The sequence below is a fragment of the Miscanthus floridulus genome, chromosome 5 (genome assembly GCF_019320115.1).
Source record: "Miscanthus floridulus cultivar M001 chromosome 5, ASM1932011v1, whole genome shotgun sequence".
Classification (NCBI taxonomy): Eukaryota; Viridiplantae; Streptophyta; class Magnoliopsida; order Poales; family Poaceae; genus Miscanthus; species Miscanthus floridulus.
In genome coordinates, this window is record NC_089584.1 from 126,374,222 (window position 1) to 126,388,098 (window position 13,877).

The 13,877-nt window shown below is 42.0% G+C and overlaps 1 pseudogene; it reads right to left on the bottom strand.

Moving 5' to 3' along the window:
- Positions 1-5,408: 5,408 nt before the first annotated feature.
- Positions 5,409-6,075, bottom strand: LOC136455305 (small ribosomal subunit protein uS4m-like; annotated as a pseudogene).
- Positions 6,076-13,877: the final 7,802 nt, after the last annotated feature.

Here is a 13,877-nt window from a genome sequence, read left to right on the forward strand (position 1 = left end):
ATCAAGCTTCCAGGCTGAAATACACCGTGGCCTTGTTCTCCTCTGGTACATGGTGGCGGCCACACCACAAGCACGGTTGGTGTGATCTCGCAAGCCTACAAGCCCATCCGATGTACAACAATGGTGCACGCAAGCACCGAGTGGTAAGAGGTATGCAAACCTCACTAAACACTAGGCCTAAACCTAGAGCAAGCGCATAAGCGGTGGTCTAATCAACCTAAGCACTTCGCAAAGCACCTACGCTAATCACCTAATGAAACACTAAGCACTATGCAAGTGGAGATCACTAAAATGGTATATCAACACCCTTGATATGTTTCCTTAGCTCCACACTTACCAAATAGCCTGTTGGGGGTTGTATTTATAAGCCCCACTGAGAAAGTAGCCATTGGGGATGAAATCCCACTTTTCTGCTACTTTTCGGACGCTGGAGTTGTCCTGATCGGACGTGTCCGGTCGTCCTGACCATTGGAGCCATGAACAACTGATCGGACGCTGTCAGCGTCCGGTCACTTGCCACCGGACACGTTCGGTCGCAAGTTCGCCGCTCTGGAACCTCTCTGTACTCGATCAGATGCTGATGTCCTATGTCTGGTCGATTTGCTGCCAGCGTCTGGTCCATCGTCCGGTTGCTGCTACTGTTGCTGAGCCTCTGACCGGAGCGTCCGGTCGCTTTTTCATCAATGTCTTGTCCAGCGTCCGGTTGTTGCTGTGAACTCATTTCTTCACGATCTTGCGTGCGGCTTGGTTCCTATCTTCATGCTTGGACTTTGCTTGATATATTGGGTCTTCTCTTGTGCTCCTAAGGTCTTGCTTGAGGTGTTGATCATCGGATCATCACGTCGCCTTTGTCCAAGTCACGTCTTGCATCCTATTGAACTACAAAACAATCACTTGCAAATTCATTAGTCTAGTTTGGTTGTGTTGATCAAGCACCAAAATCTAAAGTAAATGGGCCTAGGGTCCATTTTCCTTATAGTGTAGGAGCTCTTCTGGTTGCCTAAAGTATTAGTTGCATAGGTTTATGTGACCTTGTAAGCTAGAATTGTTTAGGTGAGCTCTAGCTAGCCCGGCACCTTCGTTGCCTAATTAGGATCTTCATAAGGAGCTTGTGAACTTAGATAGAGGGATGTAGTCTTGGTTAGACCAATAGTTTTAATTCCGCATTCATTTCAGTTAGTTGATGCGTTTAATTTTTTAAAAGGATTATTCACCCCTCTCTAGTCTGCCATCTTGACCCTACACGTAGTATCGGAGCTTGGTCACTCATTTGTGTCTTCACTGACCCGAGAGGATGGTGACTTATGGGCTAGATGTTGATTGTCCACACATTTTTGATGGTACACACTTTGCACGGTGAAAAAAATTGGATGATATACAATTTTAAGTTTATTTGCCCTCAAATGTGGTGGATGATAGATGTAGGTTTTTCTCATGTGTTGGATGAAAATAATCTAACTCGAGCATAAGAGAAATGTCTAGATCTCGACACCCAAGCTATTGACATCATGTATAGATCTTTGGATGATAGCATATTTGGAGAGATCATTGACATGAAGATCGTCCATGAGTTTTGGAGTTATCTCAATGAGAAATATGGGATGGTCTTCGACGATGAGGATGAGCCCAAGGAGGAGGCGCTTGAGTGTGTTGAGCATGACCACAATTTGGTGATTGTGGAAGATTGTTCCACCTCATGGTCAAGTGATGATGATGATGATCAATCTACCACAAGTTCACTTGACAAGGTTGATGATGATGCCTCAAGTGATGCAAATGATGATGCTATCCCCATGCACACTTGATGGTGATGATGATTGTTCATGCCAATATGATATCGCTACAACAAGCTCTCCAACACCTCTACATTGCCTCATATCATAGGGTGACACTATGATATAAAGTTGTAATGTAATTGGTCATGATTCATATGATGAGCTTGTTAGTAGACTTACTAGTATAAATATAGCTTTAGAAAATAAGATGGCTAAAACAAGTAAATTGAAAAATAAGATGGCTAAAATAAGCATAGTCTTGACTAGACCGATAGTTTTAATTCCACATTCATTTTCGATTAGCCGACGTAATTTTTAGAAAAGACAATTCATACACCTCTAGTCCACCGTCTCAACCCTACACCTCCTCACGCACGAACGACTGGTGTAGCTAGCCGATCCCAAAGACCGACTACGTATGGAGTACTAGCATCTCTCTGCCTAACCCCCTCCCTTTAGCGCCATGCCACCACCTCATCTTGTTCGGCTTTTATAGGTTGTCGCTCTGCGTGGCTCATAGCTAGTAGGTAGCAAAAATATGCATGAAACTAGTAATTCGTGTTAGTTCCTTGGTTGCAACTTGCATGCATGCATGAGCACATCGAGAAAGGGAGACAGCGAGGCAGGGGAAGGGAGCTGGACAGCTGGTGGCGACGACTGTGGATGAGGCAGCGGTAGTGGTAGCGGCAGCGGCCGTGGTTCTTGAAGAATGCGAGGTCGGTAGGGCATCGTCCATAGCCACCACATGGCTAGGCACGGACGGGAGTATCATGCACTTGCGCGCTCTTGGTCTCTTTGAGCGACGGTGGTTGCCGAGCGTGCATGTAGACGTAGCGAAGGGGCGAGCCCACCGGGAGATGATTGTGATAAAGCCAACCAGGCCGACAGGTGGGTCCTGCTACCATAGTGTCAAAGCTAGTTGACTTGGAATGCCAGCTAAGCAAAACCGCTTGCCAATACCACCTTAGGAGATTATTTACCTTGTTTTGCAAAGTTTAATGTGTACAATACCTGATTTTATAGGTCAGGGGGTTAAGTAGACAACCCTAAATACATTAGGGGGTTATATAAACTTTTTCCTCTAAACATTCCTCTCAGACCCAAGCTTGCTGGCTACTGTAGTCCTCCACCTAGTAGCCAATGGCAGCTGGCGACGTCGTGTTTCAAGTGTTTTAGGCGTTTTGGACTTATTTTTCAATTGTTTTATCTAAATGTTGCAAAAGTCGATCTGAGATGTTGCATATGTTGCAATGGCAATATACACATATTGCAAGCTTATATTTCAATTGTTTCAGGTGTTTTAGGTGTTTGTTTCAAATATTTCATCTAAATGTTTTAAAAGTTAATCTGGTGTTGCACATGTTGCAATGGCTATACATGCATGTTTCAAAAAAGCTAGATCCTCTAATATACTCTATTTTACGTCAAAGGGACATAAACATTTGTGTGTCGTGGATTATACATCCGACGGCAAGAAGCAAGCGACACCAAAACAGAGCGCTCACGTCGGCGCTAGTGCAACGACGTGGCCCAGACCAATGGAAGTGAGGGGGGAAATGGTGGGAAGACTAGGAAAAGGACGTGTTCGGCGGTGAAGGAATCTATTGCCGGAGCGGACGAGAGCACACTAGCTGCTCAACTCGTTGGCTTTCTGTGTAAAGGGATTTTATCATAGTTTCATTCTTATTTAAAGCTATGACACATCAGCAAATCTGTTTACTTACATGATATTTATGAGAAAAGAGAGCAACAAAAGTTTTTTGAGGCAATTACAATCTTACATGTTAAAACTGACACAACAAATTTTTTTGAGGGGAACAGGAGGGGTTGCCCCCTACTGGATTTTATTAAAATTTAAATATACAAATCTTCCAAATACAAATCAAGAAACATAAAAGGAGACAAAGAAAATAAACAAGATTACACAAAATTGTCTAGCCATAATTGTAACTGAGTGCCTATATCCCTTTTAGATATGAGCTTAACCCAGACTAATTCCTATTTGAAAACCATCTTGCATCTTTGTACAGAATGATGAAGATTTCTGAAGATGACATTATGAGCAGACCAGATGGCCCAGAACATTGCAACAATTACTTCCATGAAGAAAGGCCTGTTGATTTGAGCCCTAAAGAGAGGAACCGAGTCAAGCATTCTTCCCTGAATGAGATATGCTAGGCCCAGCAGATTCCAGCAAGTCTTAGGAAAAAGACAATCCATGAAAAGACGATGAAGGGACTCCTCAACATCTTGGTGGCAAAGCACACAATTGTAGCTATGTAGCTCCATTTGTTTTCTTTTCAGAAGTTCTCTGGTACTGAGTCTATCTTTCAAAGCAAGCCAGAAGAAAACTTTCCTTTTTGTAAGACAATTCGAATTCCATAGCCATTTGTATATAGGTGAAACTAGTATAGAACCCAAAAGATGAGTGTAAGCTTTGTTTGATGTAAACAGAGATGATCCCCAAATATAATTCCATACATCTTTGTTGTGACTAGGCTGAATGTTTTGCTATGGCAAAACTACTTCATACTATATTACTTGTTGGCATAGATAAGTACTTGATGGGAAGATTTTCAGATCATGATAGTCCAGGGCAGCAGTCAAATATGCTTATCATGTGTTGGCTAAGGGTAGTTCAAACCCTATATAGGGCGTTTTCATTTAGTAAGTAGTGAGCTATATTTCTACTATGGTGAAATGCATGTAGATTGAGCCAATGGAATGAGTCTTTGCTATAGGACTTTACTTTGAGGATCTGGCACCTGCGCCCGACTCGGTCTACCAGTGAATTTTGGCTCTATGTCCGGTCATGCGTGGTATGTTCGCGATTCGTACAAATGGAAGGCATCGCGTATGTTAGACTTCCTTTATCCTAGTCTGTAGGACCCAACACAAGTATTCATCCTTTCCAATCTGAAAAAGGTGTTGCCGAAAGCTTACCTTCTTCCACACAGATGATACAACTGCTATCACTTTTGCATGAGGGGAATTACAGAGTTTGCCTCTCGACATCTTGTTTGGTAAACGAAATTTTGACCCAGGCACCCTAGTGTTGCCTAACCGTTCGGCCGGAGATGTCGGATGCAAGATCTTTAGCTACTTGTATCAATTTGCCACAGTGTGCTTAGATACAATGCGCTGGCAGCTGAGGCTTGGTAGGATGGGAGTGAATTAAGGTCAAGGGAGCAGGAAAGAGTTTGTTATTCGCTATTGGCTTAGTACGACCTATACATAATAGGGCCATGACCATTTTGGCAAGGCCTTGAACTTCATATATCCCTTTTTTACTCAATCCAGAATACCGATAAAGTTAGATTGAATCATTTTATCGACCTTTCCTTTGGATTTATTATCATAGGTAGTGTTCGAGATCGCCTCTGTGTGGTGAACGCTCGAATGTAGCTAACATCAATTTTGTCCTCACGTGGTTGAAGGAGATGCTGCTGCTGGATGGAATGCTTCTGGGGCGCCATGATCCTTCTATCAAGAATAATTGAGGGCACTGACTGACTGCATCAATCATCGCTCAGTGAGCTATTAATTGCCACCAATAGTGCTTTGCTTGCATGCAAGGCGCCTTTGAGTTCTCTATATGCAAAGAGCCTGGAATGGTGATAGAACTATCGGAAACTACCCAACGACGAGCGAGCATATAAGAATGAACTCTTGCAAAAACCCGGATTTGAGTATAAAGCGGCATCCCCTCTGAGTTGTGAGTAAGCGGAACCATTCTATTTTTATTCTTCTCCAGATTCTGACCGGTAGGAATTTGCCTATGATTTTTCCAACTGATATGTCGATATAGAAAGATCTCCTTATTTCTTCACTGCGGGTTCTCGCGTCATTTTCTTTAAAAGATATTAGATCACCATGGGAAACTTTAAAATGAGTAATGGTTACCAGTCCATTATTCAAACAAACCCTTCGATGACTTATCGGATGCCTTGCTTGAGGAAGAGTGTCACTAAAACGGAGACGAACCGGAATAACATCTGATCTTGTTTCTTGATTGAGTAAAAAGGGATATATGAAGCTCGTTCTCTTCCTCTATGCATCTCCCTTATGGGTAAATCCCCATAATAAAGGGACAACTTTCGTGTAGTTTGTGATTTGATGTTACTGTTTAGATTTTCTCTCTGAGAAAGATTTTTTTAATGGATCTCTTGTTCCTCAATCTTCAGAGAATGCGGCGTTGGATTAGAGAAAGTTCTCTGTTTCGAACATTTCCTAGAAGTAGACGGCATGTTTTAAATCTTAATGTAGGCATATTTCGTTGAATCAGTCTTTTTCGCCACATCGCGTATAAAGGGAATCGAACCCAACTCTTCCATGACCCCCCACGAATGGTCCTCCCTTAACTAAATGAACTTTGATAATTCCTTTGCCTGGTTTTTTTTCTTTTCAGTTCTCATAAGTCCTTGATATACTAGCCTCAATACGTGACCGACTATGTCACAGTGCTCAGGTAAAGTGGCAGTGGTTGAAAGCGAGCGGAAACGTCAGTGTTTTCTGTGCGTTACGATAGTAGTGGTGAAAGAAAATCCAATTCAAATATCTCAACGTAAAAGGAAAATCGTTTCACTTTGAAAAGAAAGACTCCAGCTAGCTATATGAGATCGAACTTCTTCCATCACTCTATCTACGATATTCATTGCACCATGATTGAAGGCCTATGCATCTTCTTTCAGGTATTTCTTATTGGTTGACATAAATTATAGACACCGTGGGGACGTCATCTAGACAAAAAGGGAAATTATTTATGATAGATTACCATCAATCCCATCTTATGGTGTTACACCCATGGACTAAAGATACTAGTCTTCCTACATTGCATCTATTGGGTTGAGAGAGGATCTCCTTTCTCCTAAAAATCCTCCTTGTCCATGATACTTACTTGCAATCAATTCATAGTCTTCCCAAGTAGCTTCTAGGTTGGACCGCGACAAAAACAAAAGTGCTTGCATTCCATTAGCTAGAACCCGATAGTCGAAGGCGTCTAAAAAACTATGCAGGGGCTGATCTAGAAAGATTCAATGAAGGAACTAGGCCTTGCTGATACAAGGTAGGTGGTACAACCTGACTCGATTAGATGTTGTGCCTATAAAGCTGAGATTGTCTTGATTCGATCACCAACTTGTCAGAATTGCAATGAAAATGGCTTAGTCCCCGGTTTCTGGAATGTCATGTCCTTGCTTTGCTCTACCGAAGGATGACGCAAGGTTTTTCTAACAACAGTATTCGGTTACCATATCTTTGAATGACAAAATGCCTGGGAAGAGGAACAAACCTGAAGTCTGCTGAAATCCATAAATCAAGATAAACCAATCCTCTTTCAGGGAAAAGAATCGAACCAATCCTTAAATCATATAATAGTCTCATTGGCCCTTTCTCTTCGTCTCAGATCGATGGATCTTCTCGATTGGAAGATCTCCCACGAAGACTAATCGGGAAGTAATTATTGAAAAGATACATTCTACTACCGACCAATGACCAATATACATACCGACATGAAGATCGATATTTTTGATAGAAGAGAGAAGATTCTTGCCAGGGGAGAATAGCTAACAGGAAGGAAAGCAGTTCCATCCTTAGGTAAGGAAACTGGCACAGGGTATCAGAAAAGGTTTTGAGTCTTTCCCTAGAAACATGAGAAGGTACATTTTGACCAACAAGCCAGAAATAGATCTCGCCGTTGTCATCACACGAGCAAAGCAGCTCAGTGCTCTTTTGGTGGAAATCCAACGAGGTGACTTGATTGAGAGCTGTGACCCACGAAAGTTTGTATAAAGCCACCCCTCTACAATGAAAAATAAAAAAATCAAAATAAATGAATACATAACTAAATAATAAGCCTAGGTGGCAGGTTCCATAAATGTTATTTGGTAAGGTTTTTCTATAAAGGCCGCTAAGGTGGATTACTGGTAAAAGCACAGACCATTTGTGCTATTGGCCTTTTTTTACTGCGCGCCTAGATTTGGCTATTCCTAAACCCAGAGCCTAGGAAACCCAAGCTACTCGACGTGCATACACGAATTAGGAAGGAGTTTTTTTGGTAAGCAGGATCATCATAAGTCTCTGGTGTGCTAGGCCCAGGTATAAGGCTGCAAGATAAAAGGGAGAATGTATTCTTTCATTCTTAGAGTACATAAAAAAGATGAGTGGGAGTAGGTCTTGCTTCATATTTGTTAATTCATTTCTGGCTTACACGACTTTAGGTGGATAAAGCAGCTATAAAAGCTATGCTTGTCAATCGAGTAGGTGATTTTGGATGAGCTCTTGGGATTTTTGGTTGTTTTACTCTCTTTCAAACAGTAGACTTTTCAACCATTTTTGCTTGTGCTAGTGCTCCCATAAATGAATGGATTTTTTGCAATATGAGATTTAATGCCATAACTCTAATTTGTATTTTACTTTTTATTGGTGCAGTTGGGAAATCTGCACAGATAGGATTGCATACTTGGTTACCCAATGCAATGGAGGGTCCCACTCCTGTATCTGCTTTGATTCATGCAGCTACTATGGTCACTGCTGGTGTTTTCATGATAGCAAGGTGCTCCCCTTTATTTGAATACTCATCTACGGCTTTGATTGTTATTACTTTTGTATGAGCTATGACATCATTCCTTACGGCAACCACTGGAATATTACAGAACAATCTAAAGAGGGTCATAGCTTATTCAACTTGCAGTCAATTAGGCTATATGATCTTTGCTTGCGGCATCTCTAACTATTCGGTTAGAGTGGTGTTCCCACGCAATCGCTATCAGTTGTTCCTACGACATAGTCAATACGCATTGGAATCATGGCATCCCCTCCACCATAGTAAGAAGTAATGGGTCTACGCCCTGCTTTGATGCCCAGAGGAAGAAAAGCGAAGAAGGAAAGCATGCTCAAAGAAGGAAAGCTCAAGGTCTAGCTGAAATTCCAGAGCCACTACGAGCACTAAGTACAAAGCAAGACATATAGGTCTCATCTGATTCTTATGGGAAAAGTAGCCTGGGGATTGATTAAACACTCAGGAAATATTCGAATAAGTTATTTATTTATGTAGCTTATAATAAGTAATTTCTATATATAAGTGATTTATTTTAGAGTAGCAGGAGAAGAAACTAGATAGTAGCTGGAGAAGAAATATACCTCATATCTTTAGGCAAACATGATCGCTATGGATAGACATGGATGAGCATCTCTAACTATCTTATAGTAAGTAATTCAGTCAACTGGATAAGTAAAGGAAAGGTAATTCTTCGACTGGATGGAAATTCATGTCAATTCACCATAGGCTGGTATGAGGATGAGGATTAGAATTTCATTCCATTGGCTAGGAATCAGTAGGTATTGGCATACGTATATTCGCTCCAAGAATATACGTACACATGTCCCTCGGTGTGAGTTGCAGCAACACTCTGGTGGAAGTTATCCACCTATCGATGGTTAGAACAAACTGAAGCCGATTGAAGCATTCTTGATACATTATTGCACATCTCAAGCACAAATTGGATTTCATTGAGGAAACATTGCTCCACTGAGGCGCACCTTTTAGAGTGTTCTCTAGAGCCCTCTATTGGGATGGTGATGGTAATGAAGACCCCTAGGTGAAAATAGGGATGTCTCCTACGTTACCCATAATATGTGGAAGTATCGACGTAATTTCATAGAGTCTAGTGTGTATTTATTTCAACTTAGGTTATTCGTCTTTCCATCAATTGCTTTCGTCTTCTATCAAGGCAACGTGCCCTCCCTTCTACTACCAATCAAAGCAAGGAGTGTTCTTTTTGTCTTTTTGCTTGCCCAGCTAAGCTAATTAATCGAATGATGTGTATTTTCATATTAAGAGTTCTTAAAAGAACTCAACTCAAAGCCCAACCATCAAAAGGATGCTACAATGTTTGAAATTCTCAACTTAACAGCTGGTATTGATCATGAGCTTCAATGGATAGAGGGACATGAAAAAACTTAGATTTATCATCAGCATCTAGGAAATTTTGTACAGAAGTATTAGCATCTTTAGCAAAGGAAAACAAATGAGGCCACTGAACATTGAAAGGAACACCATGCCAAACATCTGACCAAAAAAGGAAAGTTGAGCCATCACCAATTGTGAAAGATGCCATCCCCTTGAAAGAATCGAGTAGTTTAAGGATATCCCTCCACCTAGAAAGAACCATTCCTATTGTTTACTGGAATTGTTTCATTATTGTAATGAGAATTCCAAATCAGCTGAACCCAAGGGATATCACATTTGTTGAAAAATTTGTGCAAATGCTAAAGCAGAAGACTTTCATTCTGAATCTGCATATCATGAACACCCAAACCACCATTTTCTTTGGAATTGTAGACAAGTTTCCAAGCTGCTTTGGGTGGCTTTTTGGAGTTAATATCAGATCCCCTCCATAAACAGTGCTTCCTATATTTATCTATTTGCTTAATCATAGTTTTTGGCAAAAGATAGGTGCACATGGTATATGTAGGCAAAGCACTAAGGACTGCATTTGTCATCTGTAATCTACTAGCATGGCTCAAGAAAGATGAAACAGTTACCAACCTTCTTTCATATTTAGATACTAGAGGCCAAAAATCAGACACTGTTGGCTTTGTGAGACTTAGGGGTAAACCAAGATATATAAAAGGGAATGAGCTAGTGGAACAACCAAAAGTATTAGCCAAAAGATTAAGCTTGTGCTCATTGATATTAATTGGGACCATCATGGATTTAGCATAGTTAACTTTCAAACTAGTAGACTCAGCAAAAGAGTTAAGGATAGCCTTGAGAAACAAAAGTTGCCTTGTGTCATCTTGCATGAAAATTAAGGTATCATCTGCATACTACAAAATTGGGAAATCTTGATCAAATGGTAAATCAACTGGTAAAGTAAGTGAACCTTGGTGCTTTGCTGCATTGAGAATACTTTGTAGGAAGTCAGCTGCTAAGGCAAAAAGGAGGGGGATAGTGGGATCACCTTGTCTAACACCATGTTTATAATGAAAAACTTTTCCAGGCACCCCATTGAGAAGAATAGTTGAGGTACCAGACCCAAAGATCATCTTCATCCAAGTGATCCATCTATCAGGAAAGCCTTTACTCTGCATAATCTGAATCATAAGCTCATGTTCCACCTTATCAAAGGCTTTCTCAAAGTCTAATTTCAAAATGATGATCTCATTTCCTGATTGATGACAAAGATGCAGGTACTCCAAAGACCAAGCTAAGCAATCTTGTATAGATCTAGCTTTAATGAAACCATACTGGTTTTTGTGACCAAGTCTTGGCATAGCACACTGGAGTGTATTGGCTAGAATCTTGGTAAGGATCTTAATAGAGGTGTTAAGTAAAGAGATGGGTCTAAAATCTAAAATGTTTACTGCATTATCATGCTTAGGGGATCAGGGTGATGTGAGAACCATTCAAACTCTGAAGGCAAATATCCCCATTGAAGATGGAGGAGCACAAGTTATAAAAATCATTGGAAATAATATGCCAACATCTCTTTAAAAAATATGTGTTAAAACCATCGGGGCCTGAGGCTTTGTCAGAAGGGAGGTGCTTAACCACTAAGTCAATCTCATCTTTAAGAATTGGGTTTACCAAAAAGGAAAGATCATTGACTGGATGTATAAAGGTAGGCAAATGAAAATTTACACTCTAAAAAGAGGAAACCCCCTCCTCTCTTTAAAAGGATCCCAAATCAAGTTTGCCTTAGCACTGTGCTCAGTAAAAGATTGGCCATCAGAATTTTCAAGAGTAGTGATCAGATTTCTCCTAAATTTAATGGAAGCATTAGCATGGAAAAATTTAGTGGAAGCATCCCCTAAGGTTGTCCACTTAATAGAACCTCTTTGCTTCCAATAAATGTGCTGCTGCCTAAGCAAATTAGTAAGCTTTTGCTCTAAAATTTTCTTAAAGTTCCATTCAGAGATGGATAGATCTCTAATTCTTCTAGATACAGAAAAAAAGTTAAAACTAGCTTGACATTTTCAATAGCCAGTTTTAGATTGAACAAGTTTCTTTGCTAATCTTTCAGAACCCTTCGCAAATTCTTGAATTTAGCAGTGATGACTTTGGCCATGTTAGTTTCATTAACTAAAGAAGCCCAAGTATGTTGAACCAAAGGCATAAACTCTTCATGTTCCATCCAATAGTTTTCAAACCTGAAAATACTTGTCTTTGGAATAGCAGTCAAAATTGTTATGACACATGGGGTATGATCAGAGGTTTCATTGACCACAGAAGATGCAAAGGTGTTAGGATAGGTGACTAGTCCAGAGAGCAGAAGTAAAGAACCAATCTAACCGTTCCAAAAGTGGGGATAACTGTTTATTTGACCAAGTAAATCTTCTACCCTTCAGGGGGAGTTCAACTATGTAACACCCTCGGTGTTATGCCCTAAATAAATTACTACGTGATAATGCATGTGATGGAATGAATAGACAGGAGTATTGCAACCTAAAATGATCAATAAAAATGTTAAATGATAAGCTATTCCATAACACATATGTATCAAGTAGGGTTTAAAACTAATTTTTATTGAACAAAAATACTATATAACATATATGTGGCACTTAAATAAAGTTTGGAGTATGAGCTTTGTAGATGACAATGAAATACTTGTTGTAGAAAATAACATTGCTAGCTAGTGTCTCCAATAGCTTAGAAATGGGACTTGAAATCAAAACTAGCTTAAAGACTTAGAAAATTCTTGAGTTTAAAAATAGTTTGACAGCATCAGGGTTTGTGAATTTATTCTGAGAAATCTAGTTAAAGATTAGTACTATGTTTTAGTTCTTAGGGGTAGCCTAATATGCTCTCTTGAGCATGGTGAAGGTGGCTTGGTTCCAAGATCATTCGTTTAGTTTTTACGGGTGCTTTAAGATTCATGCACACACTCAGGCTTGGGCCGTCAGGCCTGGACGCGTTGTCACCGCGCGTGGCCGCACACTCGGCGGCCAAGGCCATGCTCGGTCTGGTCATGACTTGGCTATGGCTTGGCCACCCTTGGCCGCAGCACCTACTGCAAGCCGCTGGTCACCACGCTCGGTGACCACCCTGCCCCACCCACTGCTACATTACTGTCGCTACGGCCCCGCATCCTCACGGTGCTGCTGCCCTCCCTGCTTCGCATCGTGGTGCAGCTACTACCGGTGCTGTTGCCTCACTATCACATCTGTGCCTTCATCTGCACCCCTACCCCACTGCTGGCCCGGTTTGGTGGTCGCCGCAGCCGCACGCACGTGGTAGAGCTCGCTGTTGCCTTACCATTTATGGCACTATGGTCGCACAGGCCATGCCGGTCATGGACGTGCGCGCTTGTCCTTGGCGCCTGCGCGTGGGCCTCCATGATCACACCGACCGCATCACGCCAAGGTAAGGTCGAGCCTGAGCCCAACTGCCATGCCTCGTCTCTCTCTTTCTCTCTTTCTCCCTCTACCGCAGCCATCGAGCCACGCCATTAAATTTGTCAGGGAGAGATCATCTCAAGTCGATTCGTCAGCGTCACTGGCTCCATCATCAAGCTGCCTAGCTACCCATCCCCACTCCGCCTTGAATGGTGCTCGGTCGAGCTTCAATTTTGGAGCTTTTCCCGCTACCGTGCTGATAAGGTCGAGTCCGCCCATCACCGAGGGCAGCTCCCATCTGACCACCTCGGACCCTAATTAGCTGCACCGCTAGACTCGCCTCGAACCCCTCCTCACCATGCGCACTTGAGTTGCACCCCTACTGCTGTCCCAACTGCTACTAGATGTAGTCATGTCCGCCAGTGGCTCGACAGCTGAGCTCACCACACATATGTGGCCAGCCTTGCTCGGGGCATCTCCGACCGAAACCATTGCCTCGGTCAGGGTCCTTGGTGAGTCGCTAATGCTCACCCGCTACCTCTACTGCCCCCTTAGCACCAGTGGCTCACTAGAAATTTGTCATCGCCACCGTAGGTTGCCCGCCTGACAGTGGAGAAGTCACCCTACTTCGTCTCTGGTCTCCTGAATCGCTGCCCATTATTGCGTGCTGGCCCGTAGGTGAGCATCGGTCCTCTAGATGGGTCAAGGGAGTCCCTAGTTGGTCGACGTAGTGGCCCAGTGCCAGTCAATGCCACACCAGCAAGC